This window comes from Octodon degus, unplaced genomic scaffold, assembly GCF_000260255.1.
Source record: "Octodon degus isolate 3935 unplaced genomic scaffold, OctDeg1.0 scaffold00021, whole genome shotgun sequence".
Taxonomy (NCBI): domain Eukaryota; kingdom Metazoa; phylum Chordata; class Mammalia; order Rodentia; family Octodontidae; genus Octodon; species Octodon degus.
This window is the reverse complement of record NW_004524597.1, coordinates 2,688,438-2,695,827: the sequence shown is the minus strand read 5'-3', so window position 1 is coordinate 2,695,827 and position 7,390 is coordinate 2,688,438.

The following is a 7,390-nucleotide window of genomic DNA, read 5'->3' as shown; positions in this document are numbered from 1 at the left end:
GGCCAGCGACTGTGTCCCAGGCTTGGCCATCATTGACTGAGCCTGAGCCTGAGCCTGAGCCTGGGGCCACGGATTCCACATGTGCCGCCTCTCTGAATGTATTCCAGCCTGGGTCCTGGCCCACTTCCTGTCTAAGCTGCTGATGTAGCTCGGAGCTGTCACTTTGAAAGCCAAAGTTCTTAGGTTGTTGGAGAAGAAAAGAAAGTCAATGTCTTTTCTTTTATCTTTTTTTCTTTTTGAGATGCTGGGGTGGAATTCAGGGTACTGAGTGACATCTCCAGCCCTATTTACTTTTTATTTTGAAATAGAGTCTCACTGAATTGTCCAGGCTGGTCTCAAACTTTCCGTCCTCCTGCCTCAGCCTTCTGCGCCGGGACGACAGGTGTACACTTGGCCGGAAATCAGTTCCTTTTAGCCATCTTGGGTTCTCCGCTGAGGCCTTGTAAATTAGACTGACAAGAGTCAAGTTCACAAGGGACAATACAGCAAGTGAATGAACTTGTAAGCATCCGGCCATGGGATGCATTCTTGGAACTGGAGCTTGAGCAGTAGCTTGACAAAAGAAGACACGGTGCTTAGTGCAGGCCTGCCATCCCCGCACTTCCTAGGGGAGGCTGAAACAGGAGCATTGCTGGGAGTTCAAGGCCAGCCTACACTACGTGGTGAAACCCTGCCTCATAAAAAAGGTACATTTTCAGAGAAGCGAAGTGGCAGGGATGAAGGAGAACCGGGAACTCCTGGGGTGGCAGACTGCAGGAAGGCATGTCTCTAGGCCAGTGGTGTCAGTCAGGGTGAGGTGGTGAAGCGTGCTGCGTGTCGGCCTCTAGGCTGATGAGGGTCTGGTTTTGTCTTCATGATTGACTTCTATCCTTCCTAGTGGAGAGGGGAAGGAGCGTCTGGGTAGAGTCATGGTCTGCTGTAGGGGAGCCGAGGGAGAGCGGCAAACTTTCCTCTTCTTGGTTGTCTTGGGCTTAAGGGAGCCCTTGGGTCACAGTGGCATATTGTGGAGTGGCGTATTCTGTAGCACTCAAGGAGCTGGGCTACTCCAGAAAGGCTCGTTTCTCCTGTCTCATTGGGGCCAGGCTCACACCGCGCCTACTGCAGACGTGTCCCAGTGTGACCATCTCCTCCCTAAAGGGCTGCGTGTGGCCCTGATGCCTTTCCTGGGTGGGCTGTGATGGGGCCCATCTGGCTGGCCCTCAGCTGTGACAGACTCAGGTGTTAGAGTTGAAGGTGGCAGAGTGGAAGGACAGAAAGGGGCCTCTGTTAGTATTGAGGGGCTGACCTGGCTCTGCATCCAGATTCTGCCCTTTAGCAGCCGTGTTGATATAGAGGAGAGAAACTCTCACCTGAGATGTATCTGGTCTGAGCTCATGTTCTCTAAAACCGAAGGAGGAATTTTAGGAACAATGGAGGTTAAGAGCAAAATATATTTATTGGGGAAAAGAAAGCTTTTCTCTGAGAGGACAGAAGGGGACCTGAGTGGGTTGCCAAAGAACTTGCCCTCTCTAGGGATTTTTCTTAGACTTTCTTTTTTTTTTTCTTTTTTTCTTTTTTCGTTTTCTTTTTTTTGCAGAACCGGGGATTGAACTTAGGCCCTTGCACTTGCCAGGAAAGTGCTTATTCCACTGAGCCATCTCCCTGGCCCTCTCTAGGGATTTTTATGGAGCAAAACCATGAGGTGAGGCAGGTCCAAGGTTGGAAACAGGGAAACTGGCTAGGTGAGCATGAGATGGGACCAAACTATGGTTAATGAATAAGGCGACGAGTATAATTGATTAAGTCAGCATCAGCTGGGGAAGTGAGCTGTGCAGCAAGACGGACAGGGGCTTTTCCTGGAAGGCATTGCGATGGCGGCTCTGCCTGGCCCCCTCAAGGTGCTAGATACTGATTAGACTATCAGCCCCTGATGCCTATCCCTAGGGAGGTATGAGGTTGCGTTGGTTTAACTTTTTGTCTGGTGGTCTGGCCCACGGTGGAGGCATCTGTCCTTCCCACCGCTGCCTACTGGCTCTGAGGGCTTCCCCTTCCTGCCTGCCTTTAATACTTTTATCTAACTCAGCTGACTAGAACAACGTGACCTTCATTGGGTTACTTTACTTTTCTGGGCCTATTTCATCCACAAAATAAGGACAACATCCTGAGGCATGCTTACTAGCTTACGTGATACCCCGAGTGGATGTTTTGAAAATATGCCTTACAAAAAAAAAAAAAAAATCTGCGTGCCATACAGAGCATACCACAAGTGTGCAATTCGTTTCTCAGGGACATATTATTCATTTGAAAATCTGGAGTAAAACCCTTATGAGACTCTTTCTGTCTGTCTGTCTGTCTGTCTGTCCTTTCTTTCCCTTTCCTCACTCCTTCCCTTTTTCCCCCTTTTTTCCTATTGCTCTCTCTCTCTCTTCTTTCTCACAGGGTACTGAGGATTGAACTCAGCTCCTTCACACTGAGCTGTACCTCTTCCTGCCACCCTCTCATTTTTTGAGACAGGATCTCACTATGTAGTTCCGGCTGGCTTTGAATTCACTATGTAGCCCAGACTGGTCTAGAACTTGTGCTGGTCCTCCTGCCTCAGCCTTCTGAGTGCTGGGATTATAAGTATTTGCCACCACAGCTGGCATTTTGATCCTTTTAAAGTGTACACGTGAGAGGCATTGATTATATTAACACCTCCTCTATAATAAATCACTTTCCCTGATAGTTACATAATAGTAGAAATAATTTTCCGGTTCTTTAATTCTATCTATCTATCTATCTATCTATCTATCTATCTATCTATCTATCTATCATCTATCTATCTATATCTTTTCGAGACAAGGTTTCACTATGCAGTTCAGAACTCACTTTGAACTCACTTTGTAGTCCAGGCTGGCCTCAGGCTCTCAATGATTTTCCTGCCTCAAGCTCTTGAGTGCTGGGATTACAGGCGTGGGTCACCGCACCTGGCATGTTCTTTAATTTTAAAACAAATAGCTAACAATGGAAAGAGAATAATAGATGTTACTTGAAAATGTTAGTTGAGGTCAGTAAAACATTTCATGCGCGAACTGAAATCCATACCAAGCAGACCAAAGTAGCCCATCTTCCTGGTCCCTTCCTTCTGCTGTGTTTGTGAACCTCAGACACAAATGAAACCCCCAACTCTGTGTTTGTCGACAGAAGAGAGGGGACAGCAACCTGTCGGGAGCTGTTCCTCCCCACTGTGCTCCCTTGTTTATACTGAAGCGACTGTTTGTGGGAGGGGATGCGAAAGTGCTCCAGGGAACTGGACGCTGGGACCCAGTGCTTGGAGCCCTGTGCCAGGGGCAGCGCCAAGGGAGGAGGTGGAGTCGGTGTCGCCAACTCCCACGGGGAGTGCAGCATCTGACTCAGAGGAGGGCAGCGCTAGGAGGCCCCCAGAGTGATGCAGGATCGGGATCCACGTGCTCGGAGCCCACACTAGGGTCGGTCGCAGCCATCCGCTCCCTGTGACTGACAATGGCTGGGCTTGTCTGGGCCAGCAGGCGCTTCCCACCAGCGGCCTCCGCCGCCCGGGGGGAGCCCGTGTGCTTCAGCTACAGGGCCACTCGCTTCACATCAGTCACTTGTCCCTTCCGAAATCCTTCTCCGAGGGCATGGCAATATGGGACTTTTCAACTGTGAGCTTGATGTTATTTTTTGCGCAGCTTGTTGGGGAAGAAAGAGTTGCCGTGAGCCCTCTGCTTTGGGAATATCAGATGGAGCTCAGCTCAGATCCCCTTTTTATTAAAATCCTTAAAGTAAATTCCACAGACAAAGTGTTGACAGTATAGAAACAGCCCGGCATTTAAGGGCGGGCGGGGGTGGAGCCAGAGTGAGTGTTTCCGGTCTTCACTGGTCTTGCAGTAAGGGGTGAAAAACAGCCCTCAGCCTTTCCCTGGCTCCCGTCACCCCCTCCCACAGAGCTGACCACGCAGCTTCCACGCTAGTGTTTTCTGTTGCTATCACACAGCACCTGAGGCTTTTGGCCTAAGAAGAGGGGTACTCTTTCACAGTTGTGCCGGCAGGACACCCTGCTTGGGTGGCCCCATCTGCTTGGCTGGCCACCCCATAGCGGCGGTGGGGAGCTGGTTGGAAAAGCTTGTGGTGAGACAGGAAGTTGGAGACAGAGGGCCCAGTTTTGTACTCTGCATGACAACCTCTTTGAAATTAACTGGGTCCCAGGTGAGCTACGTCTCCTTCAGGGGCAGCTCCCCAATGACCCAGCCACCTGCTCCTCACCTGCCTCTTATAGGCTCCACCCCTTGCATCAGCATGCACCAGCTTCCTTCCCTCCTGAATTCCTTCATGGCTCGGGCTTATTATGGGCGGACGGTGAGTCTGGTGAGTGCATTCTCTACTAATCAGCCTAGAACGGGTCAGTGGATCTGCAGGCTAGTCTTTCCTTCAATATTTACCAGCTGAGCGCCTTGCGCAGGTCTCCTAACCTCCCTGAACCACAGCTCTTTCATCTGAAGAGTGGGGAAGCTACTAAGATTGAGCAGCTTCTGGGAGTTGGAGCGAAGTGAATTTTGGAATTGAACCCAGCCTGCGTGGCCCTTGCATGCGTGACCTTGAGCTTCAGTCTGTTAAACTGTGTCTTAACAGACTGAAGGTAATAAAGTCACCTTCAGCTGATCCTGGGAATTAGTAAGCTCCTGTCTGTCAAGGGTCTTACAGAGAAATCGACCTATAATAAGCAGTGGTGTTCAAATGAAGCCAGTTCTTCTGTAATCCCCCTTTTAAGAGGTGAGTAGGGACTGGGAGCTCTGTCTGGGCAGGGACACAGAGTAACTGTTTTACACGCTGAGGAGGGCTCAGCCCTGTTGTGCCCCCAGAGCACCTCTGGATGATCTGTCAGGGACGAAGGCAACTGTGTTACAACACAATTTTGTAACATTGAAAGCACAAGTTCATACAATTTTCACAAGCTACAAAGTATTATTTTTGTTTTGATTTTTTTTTTTTCCCCGAGACAGGGTCTTGCTATATAGTTCAAAATGACCTTGAATGCACTATGTAGTCCAGGCTGGCCTCTAGCTCATGTGCGATCCTCCTGCCTCAGCCTCCCAAGTGCTGGGATTACAGGTGGGAACCATCACTCCGACTCTTGATAGTTAATTTTTAAGATGTTGAAACCTATTCCTCCTTATGAACTATCCAATAATGCAGTGGCAGAATTGGAACCGGGGGCTGTGTGACAACTCCTGGCTTAGACTGGGTGTCTCCAAAGAGTGCATAACTTTCTTTACAGAGTCGATCGTGTCCACCTCGGCCCCCCCCCCCCCCCCCCCCGCAATTCTGGCTGTTGTCTTCTTTGCCATCCTAAAACTCAGCCAGCAGGGGGCACCAGGGGACCGCGTTCCTCCGGTTGTTCGTGTAACTGAAAAGCCTGGCCGGAGGCCGCCCTGCCAGGAGATTATGGGAGAAGACAGGGCTGACCTCCGAGTGTCTTTTCTTTGCTCATTCAATCCTAGTTCACTTTGCGGAGGAAGATTTGGGGACGACCCGTCCGGTGCTAGAGGAAGCACCTGGCTGGGCGGCAGCAGCAGCAGCCCCCTTTCTTGGAAGATAGAAGATGGTTATGCAGGCAGAGGTGCAGGCCTGTCACCCTGAGGGCCCAGTGTGTTCTATGTATCATGCCTTTGCGTAGCATGTGTGTTAATAAAGATCTAATGGAGGGAAGGGCCAGAGCTTTGTTTAATAACAGGCAGCCCTGTAAGCACAGGGCAGAAAGGAAATGGTCACGCTGGCCTGGACTTGGGGACAGAGGACCCAAATGCTATTCTCCTAGTTTTCCGTTAAGTGAGGCCATCTGCACCCAGGCGCTGCCCCTGATTTCTTGGATGAGGATGACATAATCTGCTTAATTCTTAGTGTTTCCATCTATAAACGGGGATGGAAGAGACACCACATGTCTGTGTAGCACTGAGCCTGGAGCTGCTTGGAGAATCTCTCTCTCTGGGGGTTGAACCCAGGACTTTTACACTGAGCTACATCCCCAGTCTGTCCCCCCCCCCCTTTGAGGTAGGTTCTTGCTAAGTTGCCTAGATGGGGCTTGAACTTGTGATCTTCCTGCCTCAGCCTCCCAGAATGCTGAATTACAGGCATGAAATGATGAAATGCATATTCTGAGATGCCCAGAATCAGACCTTGAGTTGGGCTTACAAGCCTCACAAATGTTCCAGGGACACTTCGTGCATTTTCATGGGTGGGAATCCCTGGATATGGGGTGCAGGTACACCCCTGGTCAGTTGTATCAGATTCCCTGAGGTTAAGGCTATAATTTATTTTATTTTATTTTATTTTTAAGTTTTGCTCCTCATGATAATTTCATTCAGCCAAGATGAAGCTGCACTGTGTGGTGGGAAGGAGGCTTTGGAGTCAGCAGGGCCAGGTCCTGTCCCCAGCTGTGTCACACTGCTTCAGCAGGGGCAATCATAACGCTTCTCTGACCCGCAGCTTCTCCTCTGTAAGCCAGGATCGTTTCTCCTCCCTTACAGAAATGTTTCACAGTGGAGTGAGGGGCATGTGCAGCAGCTCACGTGTGGAAACACCCACAGCCGATTCAGGCATCCTGTGGGCATTTGGCAAGTGATGTTCCCTGTTCCGTGGTCCCTTCTGTCGGAGTGGGGGGATTCCCAGGGCAGGACATTGTGATTTTCTCTGCAGCCAGGGAACAATCCCTGGGGAGAGAGCCAAGGGTCAACCGCTGATTTCCTCCTCTTGGCCTTTCACGGCCTTGTTCTAACTCGGGTCAGTATCCACATCTCTGTGCCTAAAGACTCCTCAAGGCTCTTGACTCTGAGGACTCTATTCTGATACAAGCCAGATCACCAAGGTACATGTGTCAGGATAAAAAGATGTGCTAAAAGATTTCTTTTTCTCTTGCTGTGGTATTTGTCCTCAAAAAAAATAGAAGCACACATTTGGCAGTAGGCAAATAGTAGAATAAATTGTGACATTCAGGAGTGTGGGACATCATGGACCATTAGATAGAATTAGGTAGAGCTATATGTCCTGACCTGGAAAGAGATGTACTACATATTGTTCAGTGAAAAAAAAAATTGCTGAATCATGCCCAGGAAGCATGATTCTTTTTTCTTCTTTCCTCTTTCCCTTTCTCTCTTTGATGAAAAAAGGTTCTGTACTATGTGCATACTCATCGTGTGTGTGTGTGTGTGTGTGTGTGTGTGTGTGTGTGTGTGTATAAAGGAGAACTTGGAAAAATATCCTCCAGGGTGTTTGATTGGTTAACTTGTGGGGCTGGAGAAGGGGAAGACGCATTCACTCGTTTTCATTTAAGCGATACTATTAATAGGAGTGGTAGTTGCAGTAGTTGTCCTAGTAGAAGCTGAAAGGGCTCTTGTGCTCCAAGTCTGATGGGGGT